Source organism: Pristiophorus japonicus, chromosome 15 (genome assembly GCF_044704955.1).
Source record: "Pristiophorus japonicus isolate sPriJap1 chromosome 15, sPriJap1.hap1, whole genome shotgun sequence".
Taxonomy (NCBI): domain Eukaryota; kingdom Metazoa; phylum Chordata; class Chondrichthyes; family Pristiophoridae; genus Pristiophorus; species Pristiophorus japonicus.
In genome coordinates, this window is record NC_091991.1 from 60,695,064 (window position 1) to 60,716,759 (window position 21,696).

At 42.9% G+C, this 21,696-nt stretch overlaps 1 protein-coding gene across 4 annotated transcripts in view; it reads right to left on the minus strand.

Annotated features, from left to right (window-relative positions):
* wnt5b (wingless-type MMTV integration site family, member 5b) overlaps nucleotides 1-21,696 on the minus strand; it is a 140,859-nt gene that overhangs the window by 79,759 nt on the left and 39,404 nt on the right. The gene's annotated exons all lie outside the window — the stretch shown is intronic.

Here is a 21,696-nt window from a genome sequence, read left to right on the forward strand (position 1 = left end):
TCAATTTTCATTAACCAAAGGTGGATTCAGAGACAGTGGAAGATACTAGATCTACAACTATTTTTTAATTACAGAAGACTCCTGTACAGAAGAATGGTACATACTTAATGGCCACTCTGATAGGATCATAGTGCTACTTCTGTTCTATGTCTAAAACTATTTTATAAAATGCAGAACCTGATCATTAAAATCAAACAAGTTAAAATTAACTTACGTTTTAAAAAAAAATTACATCAAGGTTAAAACCCAATTTCTTTTTTTACTATAATTTGTACTGATTTTTAGAGTGGAAGCAAGTCTTCCTCGATTTCGAGGGACTACTGATGATGATAATATGTAGAATAATGTATGAGCACAAACCAACAATGTGACCTAGTCATTTTATCCAGGTAATGTGAAACAGCAGAAGTACAGTTTCAATATTTTATGGAAATCTGGACTCCAAGTGTAAACTACACTCGCGCATATATTTTAATTGACACTTACCATTAATTCATGGTATTCCATGATACTGGGAATAAACCTGGTCAGAATGACTACACTGTTATTGACAGTTGCATTACATTAGTGCAGACATTCCATTGATTAAATATTATGGTGTAACTGCAGAATAACATCCTCATATTTTACAGGAGGGCATGAGGATGGAATTACTTGCAATGCTAAAATCAAATTGAGAAGTTTTAATATATACATATATGTATGTATATTCAAAATTTTATCTAGTAGAATTGTCCTGGCTACAGAGTAAACATCTAATGGGTACACATTATTAAAATACACTTTACTGGATGTTACTTTTCTAATATTTAGAAGCAGGTGTTAAACACATTTTAGCATTCTAGGCTTAACAGCGATTTCAGTTTTTTGGACTATTAGAGCAATTCTCATCAATTGCCACTAGATGTCTTTAGTATAATTTGAAAAACTGAACTGTTGAAATGAAATGGCAAAAAGCTAATTTTTATGTGGTTATAGTGATACTCAACGTATCAAATCCTGCTGAAGAACAAACCTTTTATATTTTCTGATAAATAATTAAGAGGGCAACATTCTCCAAGATATTAGGAAAATTGTTGTTGATTCCATTGCTAATTAGGCTGGGGTTTGAATTGTTTCCCTGTCTGCTCTAATTAGAGAGATTGTCAGCCAGGTATTTGGCACTTTAAAAAAAGAGAGGCCTTAATAAAAGAAGAACAAAATGACCAATAATGAGCACAGTTCATGAGAAATCTTAAGTTAACAATGAAAATAAATGTTTTATGAAATATATTCTTGTTCTGACCAAAATATTTGAATATAGGTCACAGATAACCTTCTGCTTGAAGATTACACTGAATATTATCTTAAAGTCTGCAATGTAGACAAGGCAGAATGCTGGTGTACTAATATATTGCACTACTGAATCATGCGATGTAGCTTTCCTCAGGACAAGAGAGCAAAGACTAGGTACTTCCTCCTAGAGAAGGTCAACTCAGAGGGCACAGCACTTAAGGTTGCCTGTGTTCCCTTTACAGTATAGTAATAGACTGGAGAACAGGGATTGACAAAAATAATTTCAAACATGATGATGAGGGAAGAGGAATGGGAAACCAAGACTCAGCAGCCTCACAGCCTACTGGTTTCATATTTGTGGGTTTTGTTAACAGTTCGTTCTTTATAATTGAAACAAAAGCAACAGTGCACCTACAAGTCCAGTAGTTCAAATGGACATAAATTAAACCAAATAAATTGGCAGTCAACTGAAGTATAAACATCTGATAATAAACCATTAGATCCAACCTCATCACATTATTGGGCTGTGTCTAATTATCATGATTAAAGATTGTTACAACATTCTATGGACTTGGGTTCATGTATAACGCATTATTTGCTAGTGAATGGTTATTTCATGATCCAGGAATCAAAGTACATATCCAGTGTTCCAGATCATCCAAACGAAGTAGGGTGTGCCAACTATAAAATATAGATCAAGGGAATGATGCATTTTTAGTAATTGTGATGTTACCAAAGTGAGCCAGTAACTTAATAACCTCAAAGTTACCAGAATGACTTGGGGAAAGAATAACTGCAGGGTTAACCAAATGAGTGAGAGATATAACAAGGAGGTTGTCAGGTGACAACCGAGGTTAGTTAATTGAGTGAGTCAGGGACATACAATAATTGGGGATATATGTTATCTAATTTTAGCAAAATAGTAGGTATATATATTTCTACATTTTCAGTAAAATTAGCAAACAGGAAAATATAACCAAGAGTTTATCTGATAGAGTCAGAGGTAGAATAATGATATGGTATCCTCAGTAATTTAGAAATATCTGATTATATCTGAAGTCATTCAGTTGGCAATAGTGATGTAGAATCTGGTGTGAGTGATTTGCAAATGAAAGTAAGTCTGGAGTAAATTGGAGATATAGATATGGAGAGATAGATATCTGGAGTTGGATGATATATACTAACTATGACTTAATTACTTAATTGGAGGCAAGGTAATGGCAATCTCCAGTATAAGAGTTGGAGATGAGGTAATCTGGGGTACCAGAGGGAATGAATTGAAGATAGAGTAACTGACTTCCTAGTAATTTAATAGTGCAGGACCACTTGTTGTGGATTTGCTTGTTGTCTTCTTTTCTAAATGTTTGTTACTGATACACATATATAAATATTAAGTGTAATTTCAAGATCAGAAATACACTGATGCACTTGCAGTACTAATAGAAATTATTGTATACTAATAGATATTTCCTTCTGTGTAAAGTCTGGACATAGACAGTGCTATCACATGGTCATTACAGAACACAATTAATGACAAGTCAATTTCACCCCGCCTCTTGTAAAGGCCACTGATCCTTGGTAGGGGATGATTCCACAAAGACTGGCAACTATCCAGTACCTTGCACAAGTGCCAGTGGGTTATTTGACCATACATGACATAACAGCTAATTCTCATGCATCAACCCAATTTTCACATGTGCACTTTCCAACAGGAATCACTGGAGAGAAATGATGAGCAGGACCCTTGACATTTTTTCCTCTCTCTAAAGCCCTGGAGTGTTGAGGTAATTGTAGCATCTCATCTGAGATCAGTTAATTTAAGCAACTGGGAATCAAACCTGGTACTTTCTGTTTAGCATGGTACTACACCAGGTAGTGCCTTTACCCACTATAATATCAGGAGAGCTGCCTATCACTGACTTGCTAGGAATTTTAGGTCCTTCACTGAAACACCTGTGAACTCATCCCTTTTTGGTGTGGAAGCAAGTCATTATCGATACGAGGGACTGCCTATGATGATGATGATGAGGTTAACATAGTTAATGTTGCATTTGCAATGTGAACGACAGTTCTTTTAAGAGAAGTGACTGTTCAATTCAAGTGGTATTTGATGTGCCTTCAGCGTAATCACAATAACCAGTCCATGACCATATCTAAAGGTGGTTGACCAATGTGTAAGATTCCATTCACTTCTGTTAAGTGAACACTTAGTCCAGATGCAGGTTCTATTTTAAATTCAACCCAATGCTGTAATCTGGACTGTGGTGTGCGGCCCCTTTAAGAGGGCTGCGCGGCCCATTCAAAATGCCATGCATGCGCGGTTTTTCCTATTTAACCAAATAGTGCTATAGAAGTTAAGAATCCTAGAAGTTTACAGCACAGATTTGGAATGCACTGCCTGATAGGGTGGTGGAAATAGATTCAATAGTAACCTTCAAATGGGAATTGAATAAAAACTTGGAGAAAAAAATTGCTGAAATGTGGAGAAAGAGCGAGCAAATGGAACTAATTGGATTGCTCTTTGAAAGAGCCGGCGCAGACTTGATGGGCTGAATGGCCTCCTTCTGCGCTGTAGTATTCTATGATTCTATGTGGCTCGTGTCAAATTCTGTCTGATTACACTGCTGTGAAGCACCTTGGGATGTTTTACTATGCTAAAGGTGCTATATAAACACAAGTTGTTGTATTCCGTGATCGGGGCCCAGGAGAGGCGAGGGCCTAGGGGCAGCATGGGCCAGCCCACACTGCGATATGTGTGCACACTAGGTCCATGTAGAGCTGATCTCCAGTCGTCTTGATTAATCCTTGCCACTGGACCTAGCTCTGTCAAGCCTGTGTGGTGGCTGATGTGCAATGGCCACCACACGTTAAAAAAATCCACGCACAGGCATCTTCCACCCTTCAACATGTCGTTCGGGACCTGGAATTTTAGGTTCTTCATTGAAACACCGGTGAACTCATCCCTTTTTGGTGTGGAAGCAAGTCATCCTCGATACGAGGGACCGCCTATGATGATGATTAATTCCTGTACAGTCAGATTAAATGCAGCCATCTTATTTATATTCCAGGTGAGATGCAAGTTTTATTTATTTGTACTTGCTCACAAAAATGATATATGTGTACATCCAAATTGTTCTGCAGCGTTTATACTGCAATTAGAGAGGAAGGCAGTCAATGTGGGGGTAGGTGCAAGAATCTGCATGTGGAGAAACCTACAGTTTATGGAGGCCTGTGCTCAAAACTGACACTAGCAATGAAACCTAACCCTCAAGAGGAGAGGGGAATGAATTTGGTTAAAAATAGCACTGATTTGGCATGCATAATTGATACTGATTTATATCAGTAAATGTAGGTTGGATTTTGGTATAAATCTATATAACTTGGATACTGGAAACTTGTCCACTTCAAGTGGTTCTTTATAATCAAAAAACACTGAAATAGACTGTTTTAACCACATAAGACTATATGTATAGCTTCAAATGGAGAACTTTTATTTGTGCTTGGAGGCTGGATTAGCCTCCGTTCCTCAGCTTTCTCAGGGAGGAAAGCGAGTAGTGCTGAATCCCAGCCCTAATATTTGACAGCTGGGAGTGTCAGGGAAACAGAAACATATACAGACACATTGAACAAGTCGGGCCTGACGGGGAACAAAGGGAGGCATATGGGTAGGGAGGATCAAAGACAAGTGTAAGAGGGAAAGTCCAGACAGGCACATTGGTAGCATTGAAGATAAAAGATGAACCCAAGGTATAAGGAAAATAATTATGTCTATAGGCAAATATAAAAATTTTACAGCTTTATTACCTACTTTATCTTCCCAAATGAACAATTAATTATCTATTTTTGGGTGATGTCATGTGCCCACCAGGATTTGAATATGGTATCTTTTAAAAGAAAATAGCATTTGCAGATACGAGATTAAAATCCAGGTAGCCATGCTTTTCAAGACTGCATTGAAAGTGTAACTCTAAATGTTACTGTAACAGTACATACAAAATTGATGAACAGGAAAAGAGCAGTTGGTCCATCAAGCCTGCTCCACACCATGATGACCAGATCATCAGGGCTACACACTTCTTCCCTCCCCCAGACCTCCCCACCTTACCTCACACCCACTCCTCCAGCCAATCTCCTTGGAGAGGCAAAAAAAGTGTAAAAGCCCAGGGCCAATAAAGAAAAAAATACTCTGTAAAATTACTCTCTAACCCCCTTAGGTGATCAAAACCAGTCCAGGAGATCGCATGGAGCAAGTGTTACCTATAAAGACACTTACCTCCTTTATGATGCGATTTCTGCCCGAGTCAGGAACCAGACCAGCTCCCTCTTGAAGGCATGCAGAGAGTCAGCACCCATCATACTAACAGGCTATGTATTCCAGAGACACTCAATTCGCTGGGAAATTCTTCCGTGTGGCCTACTCTTACTGAGTTTAAACTTGTGTCCTATGGTGCTTCCCAATCCGTTAAACTGGAATAATCTATCAATAGGAGCGCTATCCAGTCCTTTAATTATTTTATAGATCTCTATCAGGTTATCTCTAAGTCCAAGCTGCTCTAAAGTAAATAGGCCAAGGTCCTTGAGCCTATATGTGTAGCTGATGTTCTTTAAGCTAGGAACCATTCTAGTAGCTCTCTTTTCGATCTTTTCCAAGGCCACTATATCATTCATCATGTGGGGGGACCAAAAATGGGCACAGTACTCTAGATACAGTCTGAACAGCTACCTATTATAGTGACAAAATGGTGTCCTTTGATTCATACTGAATGGTTCTATAAATGTAACCCAATACTTTGTTGGCTTTAGCTACAGTTTTTTCTACATTGGTCTTGAACCTTTAGTGTTCTCTGCACAATAACACCAAGATCTTTTTCTCCTTCAGCCTCTTTCAGTATTAAATTATTCAAATTAAATGCCATATTTAGTTCATTAATTTAATAAGATGATCATTCAGGCTGTACTGTTTGTTGTGAATTTGTCTGCAGAGCACGTGCCAGTTAATGACTACATCCTACGTGACTGCAAACATGAGTTATCCCTACTTGACCTCGATGTAGCTTTTGACATGGTTGACCAGACCGTCCTCATTGCTACAAATTTGTGCCACTGCCCTTATATCATTCCATGCTTATATATCCCCCATTTAGTAGAGTTCTTTGAGGCAATAACAGATTGTATTGATAAAGGAAATGTCGCAGATGCTGAGTAAAAATGTTCAAAGTTGTTAGACAAGGTGCAACATAGGAGACTTGCTAATAAAATTAAGGTACATGGTATTACAGGGAATGTAGCAGCTTGTATTGGAAATTGGCTAAAGGACAGAAAAGAGAGAGTAGTATTTCATGGATGTTTTTTGAACTGGAGGATGAATACAGTGCTATCTCTCAGGGTTTAGTGTGAGGACCATTTCTTTTTTCAGGGGAACAATATCAAAATTGATGGATAATGCAAGTTAACTGTGAAGAGGGCTGCAAGCAACTTCAGGAAGAAAGACGGGTCAGTAGATTGTGAAGATAGATGTCAGATGAAATTTAATGTGGAGAAATGTGAAATTATACATTTTTGGATGGAAGAATAGGAAGAGGACAAATATGCTAAATGGTAAAACTTTGAAAATAACAGAAGGAAAGAGATGAAAAATATGATACATAAATCTTTAGAAGTGGGAGGACATGCTGATAAAATTGTTAAAAAAAGCACATGAAATACTAGGATTTATAAATAGGAGCACAGAATACAAAAACAAAGATAATGGTAAGCCGTACAAATTATTGGTTCGTTTGCAGTTAGAATGCTGGCTAGGCCTTTCCACTTCATTGCTCCTGGCACGTGTCAAGGGAATATATCAAAAAATTCTGCATCTCCAGCCCATTATTTTCCAACCATTTTGATTGGAAATAATCATGGGCTGGGGTATGGGAGTTCCTGCTATTCACTCCTGGTGTGTGTCAGGATTAATGAAGTGGAAAATCCCACCCATTGTGTCCTGTTTTAGAAATGTTGTCAAAGAGAATATTTACTAAGACAATCCTAGGATGATGGACAAGAAGTTTGACAGCACAGGAGGCGTTGAGACTCCAGGATGGGATGTTGCCTCCCTGGTGCAAGGGTCAAGGATGTCTCGGAGCGGCTGCAGAGCATTCTGGAGAGGGGGGGGGGGGTAAACAGCCAGTTGTCGTGGTACATGTAGGTACCAACAATATAGGTAAGAAGCGGGAAGAGATCCTACAAGCTGAATTTAGGGAGCTAGGAGTTAAATTAAAAAGTAGGACCTCAAAGGTAGTAATCTCTGGATTGCTACCAGTGCCACGTGCTAATCAGAGTAGAGGGAGCAGGATAGTTAGAATAAATACATGGCTTGAGCAGTGGTGCAAGAGGGAGGGATTCAAATTCCTGGGACATTGGAACCAGTTCTGGGGGAAGTGGGACCTCAACAAAAGGGATGGTCTACACTTGGGCAGGACTGGAACTGATGTCCTGGGGGTAACATTTGCTAATGCAGTTCGGGAGTGTTTAAACTAATTTGGCAAGGGGATGGGAACCTATGCAGCGAGACAGCGTGAAGTAATATGGAGTCAGAAACAGATGGTAGAAAGGTAAAAAGCAATAGTGGAAGGCCGAGTAAACAAAGGCAAGAAACAAAAAGGGCCACACTACATCATAATTCTAAAAGGACAAATAGTGTTATAAAAACAAGCCTGAAGGCTTTGTGTCTTAATGCAAGGAGTATCCGTAATAAGGTGGATGAATTAATTGTGCAAATACATGTTAACATATATGATGTGATTGGGATTACAGAGACGTGGCTCCAGGATGATCAGGGCTGGGAACTCAACATCCAAGGGTATTCAACATTCAGGAAGGATAGAATAAAAGGAAAAGGAGGTGGGGTAGCATTGCTGGTTAAAGAGGAGATTAATGCAATAGTTAGGAAGGACATTAGCTTGGATGATGTGGAATCTATATGGGTAGAGCTGCAGAACACCAAAGGGCAAAAAACGTTAGTGGGAGTTGTGTACAGACCTCCAAACAGTAGTAGTGATGTTGGGGAGGGCATCAAACAGGAAATTAGGGGTGCATGCAATGAAGGTGCAGCAGTTATCATGGGTGACTTTAATATGCACATAGATTGGGCTAACCAAACTGGAAGCAATACGGTGGAGGAGGATTTCCTGGAGTGCATAAGGGATGGCTTTCTAGACCAATATGTCGAGGAACCAACTAGGGGGGAGGCCATCTTAGACTGGATGTTGTGTAATGAGAGAGGATTAATTAGCAATCTCGTTGTGCGAGGCCCCTTGGGGAAGAGTGACCATAATATGGTGGAATTCTACATTAGGATGGAGAATGAAACAGTTAATTCAGAGATCATGGTCCAGAACTTAAAGAAGGGTAACTTTGAAGGTATGAGGCGTGAATTGGCTAGGATAGATTGGCAAATGATACTTAAGGGGTTGACAGTGGATGGGCAATGGCAGACATTTAGAGACCGCATGGATGAACTACAACAATTGTACATTCCTGTCTGGCGTAAAAATAAAAAAGGGAAGGTGGCTCAACCGTGGCTATCAAGGGAAATCAGGGATAGTATTAAAGCCAAGGAAGTGGCATACAAATTGGCCAGAAATAGCAGCGAACCCGGGGACTGGGAGAAATTTAGAACACAGCAGAGGAGGACAAAGGGTTTGATTAGAGCAGGGAAAATAGAGTACGAGAGGAAGCTTGCAGGGAACATTAAGACGGACTGTAAAAGCTTCTACAGATATGTAAAGAGAAAAAGGTTAGTAAAGACAAACGTAGGTCCCCTTCAGTCAGAATCAGGGGAAGTCATAACAGGGAACAAAGAAATGGCAGACCAATTGAACAAGTACTTTGGTTCGGTATTCACTAAGGAGGACACAAACAACCTTCCAGATATAAACGGGGTCAGAGGGTCTAGTAAGAAGGAGGAACTGAGGGAAATCCTTATTAGTCGGGAAATTGTGTTGGGGAAATTGATGGGATTGAAGGCCGATAAATCCCCAGGGCCTGATGGACTGCATCCCAGAGTACTTAAGGAGGTGGCCTTGGAAATAGCGGATGCATTGACAGTCATTTTCCAACATTCCATAGACTCTGGATCAGTTCCTATGGAGTGGAGGGTAGCCAATGTAACCCCACTTTTTAAGAAAGGAGGGAGAGAGAAAACAGGGAATTATAGACCAGTCAGCCTGACATCGGTAGTGGGTAAAATGATGGAATCAATTATTAAGGATGTCATAGCAGCGCATTTGGAAAGAGGTGACATGATAGGTCCAAGTCAGCATGGATTTGTGAAAGGGAAATCATGCTTGACAAATCTTCTGGAATTTTTTGAGGATGTTTCCAGTAGAGTGGACAAGGGAGAACCAGTTGATGTGGTATATTTGGACTTTCAGAAGGCTTTCGACAAGGTCCCACAAAAGAGATTAATGTGCAAAGTTAAAGCACATGGGATTGGGGGTAGTGTGCTGACATGGATTGAGAACTGGTTGGCAGACAGGAAGCAAAGAGTAGGAGTAAATGGGTACTTTTCAGAATGACAGGCAGTGACTAGTGGGGTACCGCAAGGTTCTGTGCTGGGGCCCCAGCTGTTTACATTGTACATTAATGATTTGGACGAGGGGATTAAATGTAGTATCTCCAAATTTGCGGATGACACTAAGTTGGGTGGAAGTGTGAGCTGCGAGGAGGATGCTATGAGGCTGCAGAGCGACTTGGATAGGTTAGGTGAGTGGGCAAATGCATGGCAGATGAAGTATAATGTGGATAAATGTGAGGTTGTCCACTTTGGTGGTAAAAACAGAGAGACAGACTATTATCTGAATGGTGACAGATTAGGAAAAGGGGAGGTGCAACAAGTCCTGGGTGTCTTGGTACATCAGTCATTGAAGGTTGGCATACAGGTACAGCAGGTGGTTAAGAAAGAAAATGGCATGTTGGCCTTCATAGCGAGGGGATTTGAGTACAGGGGCAGGGAGGTATTACTACAGTTGTACAGGGCCTTGGTGAGGCCACACCTGGAGTATTGTGTATAGTTTTGGTCTCCTAACTTGAGGAAGGACGTTCTTGCTATTGAGGGAGTGCAGCGAAGGTTCACCAGACTGATTCCTGGGATGGCGGGACTGACCTATCAAGAAAGACTGGATCAACTGGGCTTGTATTCACTGGAGTTCAGAAGAATGAGAGGGGATCTCATAGAAACGTTTAAAATTCTGACGGGTTTAGACAGGTTAGATGCAAGAAGAATGTTCCCAATGTTGGGGATGTCCAGAACCAGGGATTACAGTCTAAGGATAAGGGGTAAGCCATTTAGGACCGAGATGAGGAGAAACTTCTTCACCCAGAGAGTGGTGAACCTGTGGAATTCTCTACCACAGGAAGTTGTTGAGGCCAATTCACTAAATATATTCAAAAAGGAGTTAGATGTAGTCTTTACTACTAGCAGGGATCAAGGGGTATGGCGAGAAAGCAGGAATGGGGTACTGAAGTTGCATGTTCAGCCATGAACTCATTGAATGGCGGTGCAGGCTCGAAGGGCCGAATGGCCTACTCCTGCACCTATTTTCTATGTTTCTATGAGACAGGTAGAGCTGGGTGTCATCAGCTTACACGTGGAAGCTGACCCCATGTTTGTGGATGATGTTGCCAAGGGGCAGCATGTAGATGAAAAAGAGGAGGGAGGGACAAAGATAAATCCTTCGGGGACTTTGGAGGTAAGGTAATTGAGTGGGTAGAGAAGCCATTTCTGGAGAGGTTCTGACTACACATCGTATAGGTAAGAATGGAACAAGTGAGAGCAGTCCCATTACAAAGCAGAGGAATTGGAGGAGGATGGTGTAGTTAAAGGCTGCAGAGAGCACAAGGGCATGGAGGAGGAATAATGCACCATGGTCACGGTCACAAAGAATGCCGTTCATGGCATTAGTTCGGGCCATTTCAGTGCTGTGGGAGGGGCAGCAACCTAATTGGAGACATTCAAACTGAGAATTGCAGGAGAAATGGGTACAGATTTGGGAAGCAACAAAATGGTTCAGAATTTTGCAAGGGAAGGGAATGTTGGAAATGGGGCAGTGGTTTGCAAAGACGGAAGCGTCACAGGTAGATTTTTTGAAGAGGGAGTTGATAATGGTGGTTTTCAAAGTGAGTGGCAGAGCCTGAGCACAGGGGACTATTTAGAATGTCAGCTAGCATGGGGACCAGGAAGGGAATTGGGTGGTCAGCAGCTTAGTAGAAATGGGGTCAATGGGCAAGAGTGGAGAAAATGGGAGCAAAACGAGGGATTTACTGACAGGGCTTGGTGGGAAAGAGAAAAGAGAGGGAAGCAGCCGAATGGATGATCTCTATTTTGGTGATAAATAAGTCCATGAGCTCCTCACACTTGTTAGAGGTGAGGAGTTTAAAGAGACGGTTGGTAATCGTCAAGTCTTTGCTCTCCAGGATGATCCTGGAGCAGTGAATGGTTTTGACAGAGGAGAGGGAGGCCCAATAGAGCTTGACGTGGTCCAACCAGTTTTGGTGATGAATGGCTAAGCACGTTATGCACTAGAAATGCCCACGCCTTGCCTCTTGCACTTGAGGGAGCAAAGCTGGAGCCCGTACCGAAACGACTGGGATGGGAGTTGGTGAAGGTTTTGTTGGATACAAAGTCATCAAAGGTGGAGATGAAGAAGTGGTTGAGCAAATCAAGGACTGGAGAGGTATTGTTAGGGTTGCCAACCCCCCACTCCTCTCCAGATTGTCCAGATATCACAGGGAAGTCTCTGGTTCAGTGACCCCGCCACTGCAGAGAGCCGGTCCCCACTTAGGGGTGGCTAGAGTCCTCCTCAACTGTCTTCTCACTGTGGCTGAGGAGCTCCTCCTGGAGTCATGGTGCAGATTTCATCCCCTATGGGGCACAACGGACATGATTTTTACAGCGCGACAGCTGCAAGAAAAATGCAGGGAACAGCACCAGCCTTATACATGGCCTTCAACCTTACAAAGGCCTTTGACACTATCAACCGCGAGGGTCTATGGAGCGTCCTCCTCCGTTTCGGATGCCCCCAAAAGTTCATCACCATCCTCCGCCTGCTCTATGACAACATGCAGGCCGTGATCCTTACCAATGGACCAATGGATCCATTACAGACCCAATCCACATCCGGACCGAGGTCAAACAGGCCTGTGTCATCGCCCTAACCCTCTTCTCAATCTTCCTCGCTGTCATGCTCCACCTCACAGTCAACAAGCTCCCCGCTGGAGTGGAACTAAACTACAGAACTAGTGGGAACCTGTTCAACCTTCGTCGTCTCCAGGCCAGGTCCAAGACCACCCCAACCTCTGTCGTCGTGCTACAGTACGCGGATGATGCCTGCATCTGCACACATAGAGAGGCTGAACTCCAAGTTATCGTCAACGTATTTACTGAGGTGTACGAAAGCATGGGCCTTACGCTAAACATCCGTAAGACAAAGGTCCTCCACCAGCCTGTCCTCGCCCCCCCCCTCCCCCCCCCCCCCCAGTCATCAAGATCCACGACGCAGCCCTGGACAATGTAGACCATTTCCCATACCTCGGGAGCCTCTTATCAACAAGAGCAGACATTGACGACGAGATTCAACACCGCCTCCAGCCTTCAGCCACCTGAGGAAAAGAGTGTTTGAAGACCAGGCCCTCAAATCTGCCACCAAGCTCATGGTCTATAGGGCTGTAGTAATACCCGCCCTCCTGTATGGCTCAGAGACATGGACCATGTACAGTAGACACCTCATGTCGCTGGAGAAATACCACCAACGATGTCTCCGCAAGATCCTACAAAATCCCCTGGGAGGACAGACGCACCACTGTTAGCGTCCTCACCAGGCCAACATCCCCAGCATTGAAGTACTGACCACACTTGATCAGCTCCGCTGGGCAGGCCACATTGTTCGCATGTCAGACATGAGAAACCCAAAGCAAGCGCTCTGCTCGGAACTCCTTCACGGCAAACGGGCCAAACGAGGGCAGAGGAAACATTACAAGGACATCCTCAAAGCCTCCCTGATAAAGTGCAACATTCCCACTGACACCTGGGAGTCCCTGGCCAAAGACCGCCCTAAGTGGAGGAAGTGCATCCGGGAAGGTGCTGAGCACCTCGAGTCTCATCGCCGAGAGCATGCAGAAATCAAGCGCAGGTAGCGGAAAGAGCGTGCAGCAAACCTGTCCCACCCACCCCTTCCCTCAACGACTAACTGTCCCACCTGTGACAGGGATTGTGGTTCTTGTATTGGACTGTTCAGCCACATAAGGACTCATTTTTAGAGTGGAAGCACCTCTTCCTCGATTCCAAGGGACTGCCTATGATGATGATGATGATGAAACCAGACTGGCTAATGGAGTAACAGCCAGGCATCTGGGGTGGGGGCTGGGGGGGGGAGAAAGGTAGGAATTGGGGGAGAGGATGATTGAGGCTTGGAGGCAAGAAGAATGGGTGACCGGGAACATGGGGGTTGGGAGGGGGAGGGGTTAGGTGATTGGGGCTGGGCAGTGAAGACAGTGGAATGGGGGTCAGGAGTTTGGGGTTTGGACAGGAATGGTGACTGGGATCTCGATAAGGTTCAAATGAAGGCTGGAAAACAAACCTCACAACTCAGTTACTGCTTTATGAATCAACTCATAAATGGATCATACCTGTGTCTCAACAGACTATTCTTTCAGAGCAGTGCTGGGGCAGAGACATTTATACAGTAAAGCAATTACTTTAATCTGGAAAAACTATAAAGATTTTTTTCTCCCTTTTTTGGTCCTTCAAACCATTCTCTGATCAATAAAGTAGGTAAGTGACCTGAAATGAAGTGTCAACAAAGGATATTCTGGAGTCAGCTATCAGGAGATACCCAGCCTATAGGTTCTTTACCCCTATACCTCATTGTGGGGAAGCATCTGTTGCATCTGATCTCTTCATGAGGTACAATGGAGGAGATTTCCTCTGTGCACTAGATATAGCAAAATTGTTTTGCCAAAGAACATCTTTACAATTTCACTACACTGAGACAACAGAGGAAATCTCAGTTTTGGCAGGAACTATTTATTGTGGCTCTACAATACCTCATAAACAACACTTCAGATGCTTCTTAACTACATTGGCTGACTGCTAATTAGACTCAAAAATCTGGACTTGAGGTAGTTTTTAACATAATGAAGTAATATGATTCAAATGCTTCTCCAGTAAATTGACTGGCTAGAATTTTGAAATCTTCATAATTATATGAGTAAACCCCAAGATTTGGAATGGAAGCCAGGCAGTGTCATCTGATGTATCAGCATTTATGAAATGGTAGCGAGGATGAGTGCTCAAACCACTGAATCCCTAAATTAGCAGCCAGCTCCAAGTTGGGTGGTCTGGAGAAGGGATATTTAGAACAAAAATTAAACAGGAAAGGAAGGAAAATCAGAATGAGGAAATTATCACAAGCCATAATTAATCCTGCTAGGTTCAGCTCTAGATCAGCATTGGTAATTCAGTCACTGACAGCTTGCTGTAGTCTGGCCAGTGGGTCTCAGATACAGAGTAGTGTTGGCTACTACTAAATTTTAAATCATTTTGGAGCTCCAGGATCACTATCTTGGACTAGGAAAGATAGCAATTCACAATCCAATGATAACTATTCTAGGACAGAGTCTCCATCTACATTGGACGAGCGACTATCTACCCACTGCATGTCTCCAGACACTAAAGAAAGGATAATAAAATCTGTAATTTATCCGATCATAGAGTAAGGGAACATGTTTTAATACTTGATACAGAAAGTGATGCATTAAAATTTTTACATAATGGGATTTGTTTCCAAATTATAGTGGCACAGACTACACTATAGGTCCCATGAGCCTTTCTTCCTAAGATATAAAAATTCAAATTCTCATAACATAAGAACATAAGAAATAGGAACAGGAGTAGGCCATACGGCCCCTCGAGCATGCTCCACCATTCAATAAGGTCATGGCTGATCTGATCATGGACTCAGCTCCACTTCCCGGCCGCTCCCCATAACCCCTTATCCCCTTATTGTTTAAGAAACTGTCTATTTCGGTCTTAAATTTATTCAATATCCCAGCTTCCATAGCTCTCTGAGGCAGCAAATTCCACAGATTTACAACCCTCAGAGAAGAAATTTCTCCTCATCTCTGTTTTAAATGGGCGGCCACTTATTCTAAGATCGTGCCCTCTAGTTCTAGTCTCCCCCGTCAGTGGAAACATCCTCTCTGCATCCACCTTGTCAAGCCCCCTCATCATCTTATACGTTTCGATAAGATCACCTCTCATTCTTCTGAATTCCAATGAGTAGAGGCCCAACCTACTCAACCTTTCCTCATAAGTCAACCCCCTCATCCTTGGAATCAACCTAGTGAACCTTCTCTGAACTGCCTCCAAAGCAAGTATATCCTTTCGTAAATATGGAAACCAAAACTGCACGTAGTATTCCAGGTGTGGCCTCACCAATACCTTGTATAGTTGTAGTAAGACTTCCCTGCTTTTATACTCCATCCCCTTTGCAATAAAGGCCAAGATACCATTGGCCTTCCTGATCACTTGCTGTACCTGCATACTATCCTTTTGTGCGTCATGCACACGTACCCCCAGGTCCCGCTGTACTGCGGCACTTTGCAATCTTTCTCCATTTAAATAATAATTTGCTCTTTGATTTTTTCCGCCAAAGTGCATGACCACACACTTTCCAAAATTATATTCCATCTGCCAAATTTTTGCCCACTCACTTAGCCTGTCTATGTCCTTTTGCAGATTTTTTGTGTCCTCCTCACACATTGCTTTTCCTCCCATCTTTGTATCATCAGCAAACTTGGCTATGTTACACTCAGTCCCTTCTTCCAAGTCGTTAATATAGATTGTAAATAGTACCAGCCAATATTATTAAATTGCATTTATTGTGCTATTTTCCTTTACAGGTTTTTCTTGACAATTCGTCTTCCTACAACAAGTATCATTTTGTGGCCAAGAATGCAGCCATGTTTGCTCCAAGTCCTCTGACAATGCTGTTGTTAAGTCTGATGTCAGAGCATGTGTTTGTGGCCCTAACGCGCTCATCTCCAGCTTGGCTGCTGCTTCCTGCTTTCTCTTGTATTGATTTGTGATTAGTGTATGAGCTGAACTCCTGTGGAACTTGTGTTGCAAATCTAGACTCTATGTATAGTCCTACAGTTTGATAATGCCTTGATGGGCACCCTGTATTATCAGGCGCACAGCCTTCAACATGCCTCAGGTTCTCAGATTGCCTATATCCAAGCAGCTTTAATGTGCTGGGAGCCAGTGCACAAAATGTGCCCAAGGTCAATTCAAGCCTCAGATTTTATGGATGGGAGGGGGTTTCTACATAAAGCCACTGGAAGCCCGAGTATCATTCCAGATGCACAGCACTCATTTGGAATGGGCGCTGAAATGGAGGTCCTATGTAAAAAAAAAAAAGTTCCCTCCCAAATGGGCCGCACTTTCCATTCAGTTTACCTAACCCACCTCATCCTATTGTGAATGTTGGTCTCAAAACCAAGGAGCTGTTGCTGCTATCATCCTTCCTTTCTTTGCCCACTGCCCCAGCCCTTGCCCCCCCCCCCCCCGCCCTTGCCCCCCCCCCCGCCACCAACTCCATAGAAAAGTTATATGCAAAGCTTCTGGTGCTGGAAAGACCATTTCTCTAAACTATGCACTCTCCCAACACATACTTAGCCAGACACTGGGAGCAGGGATTTAAATATTATAATGAGCTGACATCATATTATGGGCAGGTCAGCTCATTTGTGGGCAAGTGCACAATGTCCATCTTCTGCCCCATAAGGCCGCTACACACTTTGAATGCAGTTTGTAACATTTGTGATTGCAGGACACTTAGTAATGAACAACTGATGATTCCAGGGATGAGAGGCTTTAGTTAGAGCAGTGATATGAGAAACATAGGCTCTTTTCATTAGAACAGGGAACATTAATAGGATAAAATAGAATTGTTCAGAATTTGAGGAGTTCGCATGAAGTAAACAGGGGGAAACTATTTCCACTGCTCAGCGAATCAGTAACTAGAGGGCACAGATTTAAAATCATCATCAGAGGAATGACAGGAGAGCATAGTTTTATTTTACAGAGTTGTTAGGACATGGAATGCCACATGAGACATAGTGGTGGCAGCAGTGTCCATAGTAGCTTTTAAAAGGGAAGTAGATACATATTTGAAAAAGAGAAAAATTAAAAGTGTTTGGGTAAAAGGCAGGGGAATAGGACTAAGCGGATTGTTCTTTGAGAGCCTCCTGTGCTGTAAAGTTCTATGATTCAAAGCGTTCAGAGCTAGTGAAATATGCTCCTTTCTGTGCAGCCATCTTGATTCTGCACTGCAGCTGGTAATCATAAAACGACTTGTCGATGAAAGGGAACAGTTAGGCTCATCCTGTGATTCATAGCGATACAAGGCTTCAATTCCATAGCGCTACATCTCCCTCCTCGGAAGAAAACAAAACCTTTACATCAAAAACAACATGATTAAGTCTGAACAGTCCCATAGTTCCAATGGGAACAGTTCAAACAACTACAAAGTCACTGGTAAATAAAATCACATATGTGGTTTTCTCACTATGTTACTCTTTGTTGCTAAGATACAGGACTTATTCTTTTTGGCTTTGGAAGCAGTTTCTATCTGGGATTGCTGTTGTTTGTCTGGTTTTCATTCTGGTTCCCGGTTCTGCTGATGACTGGCCTTGGATTTTTGCTATTGTTGTATGGTTTCTTGACTATGTGGCGTCATTTGTATATGTAATCCAGTTCTCAGTTCTATCTACAAATGGCAGCTCTACAGTTTTTTGCAGGTGTGTCAGGTGGGTCACATGATCGTTGAATCTTCCGTTTCTATTTGCAAGGACGAGATCCATTTTTGCTAGCATCCATTCCTTTTCCCTACTGGATGAATTCTGACAATTCTCATTTTCTAAGTTTATCACATTCCTTGATACCATTATTTAGAGTCAGGCTTGTTTTCAGTTAAAGCTTTTCTGTTGCACCTTTATTAGTTCAGAAGTGAGCTAACGGTATGTCTTGGTTTGTCTGTCAAACAGTCTTTCAGTTAGTGAGCTCTTCAATATCTCACCCCATGTAATGTACCAGTTGAGAAGGGTCGTATGCTTTTTTCAGGACTGTCTGTAATTTTAAGTTTTGTCTGCCTTGCCTTTAACTTGAAATTTTAGCGAGCCGGTGACATAACTGCACTCATATTGTTATGCCAATTCTTGGAATTCCCTGGAGTTGAATGGTGGCCCACTGTCTGATATAACTTCATTTGGAATGCCAGGCTCAAGGATGAGCTTTCATCTTGGCTAGGACTTCTCGTCAATAAAATCAGATTAATCGCAAAGAAATTAGGTGAGTAGAAGATGGAGATCATTTTTTCCATATGCATTGACCTTTTCTGGTATTTGGTGACTTATAAAAGGGTGCCGTTTGCTGCTTGGCTTGAATCTGCTTGCATATATCAAATCTAGATGTTCTTGTTCATCAGTTAATCATCTCTCTGGTTTTCTAAAGACAACCGTGGATTCATTTGTGGTTTGAGTGAATGTTGCAACTTTCTTCTCCCATATTCTTCCAAGTAACAAATGGAACACCCTTGAATATCAGTCTGCGGTGTATGTTCAGTTCATCTATAATGTTGAATTACACCACAATATGGGTTGACCTGCCTCACTTGAATCAAGCCATCCTTTCCTTATTGTTATTTTCAATAACGTCAGGCCTTCATCTACTCCAGCATGCTGGGGAATTTTGTTTACTCCTAATCTGAGGAAGGAGATTCTTGCTATTGAGAGAGTGCAGTGAAGGTTCACCAGACTGATTCCCAGGATGGCAGGACTGACATATGAAGAAAGACTGGATCGACTAGCTTATACTCACTGGAATTTAGAAGAATGAGAGGGAATCTCATAGAAACATAAAATTCTGACGGGACTGGACAGGTTAGATGCAGGAAGAATGTTCCCTTTGTTGGGGAAGTCCAGAACCAGGGGTCACAGTCTAAAGATAAGGGGTAAGCCATTTAGAACCGAGATGGGGAGAAACTTTTTCACCCAGAGAGTTGTGAACCTGTGGAATTCTCTGCCACAGAAAATTGTTGAGTCCAGTTCATTGGACATATTCAAAAGGGAGTTAGATGTGGCCCTTACGGCTAAAGGGATCAGGGGGTATGGAGAGAAGGCTGGGGTGGGGTACTGAGGTTGCATGATCAGCCATGATCATATTGAATGGCGGTGCAGGCTCGAAGGGCCGAATGGCCTGCTCCTGCATTTATTTTCTATATTTCTATGTTTACTTGATTTTTGGATGGCAGTAAGCATTACAACACATTAATCTTTTTTTTTGTTTCAATTCTTGTGTCAACTGGCCTTTTTGGATGTGAGGTAGGTGCACTCTGCTCAACTTCTCAGTAAGGAATATCGCTTTGCCTCTCTTGTAAACATCAGGAGGCCGAAACTCCATTGGTCGAGTTCCAACAAATACACCAGAATCACACTGCCTTCTAGCACTTACCCCGATGGAGTATACAGGGTCAGTTGGGCGGGGGGAACTAATAGACATCAGAAAGGCAGGCACAAGCACCACATCCAACATCCACCTGACCATGGCTGCCAGGCACTCTGGCACAGCTGAGGTAGTGCCCAAGCTACCCCACTATAACCCTGACCATAGTCCTCTTGACCCCTCGGTAAGAGCACTTTCCCTCTTTCCACTTGCCTGGTCCCACCTGTGGGGCTTTGTGGAGGACGGTAAGCCTCAACAGACTCTGCGTACTAGCCTCCACGGGGTTCCAATCCAGCCTAAGGAGTCGGAACTCCCAGCATAGGGAATCCCTGTGCCTGCCTTCACCGTATGGGTGACATTTGCCAGAGTTACAGTGGAACCCCAAGGAAGTTTGGGACATAGATTCTTAGTTTTGCAGATATAACCTCAATCTGTTGAGCCAGGTGTTGGCACTAATGAACTCTTTTCCAAAATGCCTTCAATGCTCTTTTTGTGGTCACTTTTTACAGTCATTTTCTTTCTACTTGTTTACTGCTCCCACTTCTCCAATCCCAAATCAATGGCCAAAAGTTTGTTTTCAGTTTGAACACAATTCATTTCTGTTCAGTTGCAATATTCCCTCAGTAGCGCACTGATGTGCCAGCTAAATTATGTACTAAAGTCCTGGAATAGAGTTTCAAACCTTGACCTTCTGACTCAGACGTAGATACCAATTGAGTCAGAAGGACAATTTCAGCAGAGACGTGTAGCTGTATTATCCAGCAAAGAAACAGAGGCTTGCTACATATGACTTCATCAGGTGCATTTGTTGCAAATGATGCATTCATCGATTTCCTTAGGTTCCCTAACACATAATCATCACATCTCAGTAAAAAGCCATTCAAGTATTTTCAATGCTCCTCTCCCAGTGCAGGTAAACTGTGTACCAGTTTTGACTTTTTTGGCTGTTTACTGAGATATGATGCTCTCAGTCATCCCATGTTACAAACCTTTTCCAATAACATACTAGATTACTTGCCACTTCTATGTTTTGCTGGGAAGGATATAGTTTGAAGACTCAGTGGCCAGTGGGATGGCTGTATTCATGGTCCTTAGTATTTAACATGGACTAATTGGCTGATAGTTTCGAGTAAGTTATAGTCAAAAAGCACAATGCAGCATTAGTATTACAGGTTGAGCGTCCAAAATCCGGAGTTCCGGAATCCGTAAAATGTTCGGACCTGCCGACCCTGCCGACCTCGGGGCCCTGGTGCTGCCTGACCGCGGGCCTCGCCTCCACTTGCCTCGTCGCTGCTGGCCTTACCTCGGGGCCCCGCTGCTGCCCGACCTTGGGCCTCACCTTGCCGCCGCTGCTCTTAACCTGCCACTGCCCTACCTCGCCGCCGCTTTGCTCGCCCCACTTACCGCCGCTGCCCTTACCACAGGGCCTCCTCACCGGCCCGCCCCAACACCTCCTCTGTGACGGGGCCCGCCGGCCCAAATACTTCCTTGGTGGCAGGGCCCTGCCCGAACAGCTCCTCCTCGGTGGGGCCCCACCCAACAACCCGAACAGCTCCTCGGAGAGCAAACCCACCCCCCTTTTCTGATGTTCCGAAATCCAGAAATACTCGAACCTGGGCTCGGGCATTTCTGGATTTCGGACATCAGCAACATGTTCCGAAGTCTGGAAAAACACGAAAACTGGCTCGGCCTCAGTCCCGGGGTTGCCGGATTTGGGACGCTCAACTGTATAGTAATTACATACACATGAAATATAGTGTTTATCACCTTAGTTGAAAAGCACAAGGGCAATAGAAAGGTGTTTTTTTTCTGACATCAAAATGTTCTTTGTTTTCATCTGTATCTCCTTTGTAACCATTCTGGGAAAACCCATGGGGGTG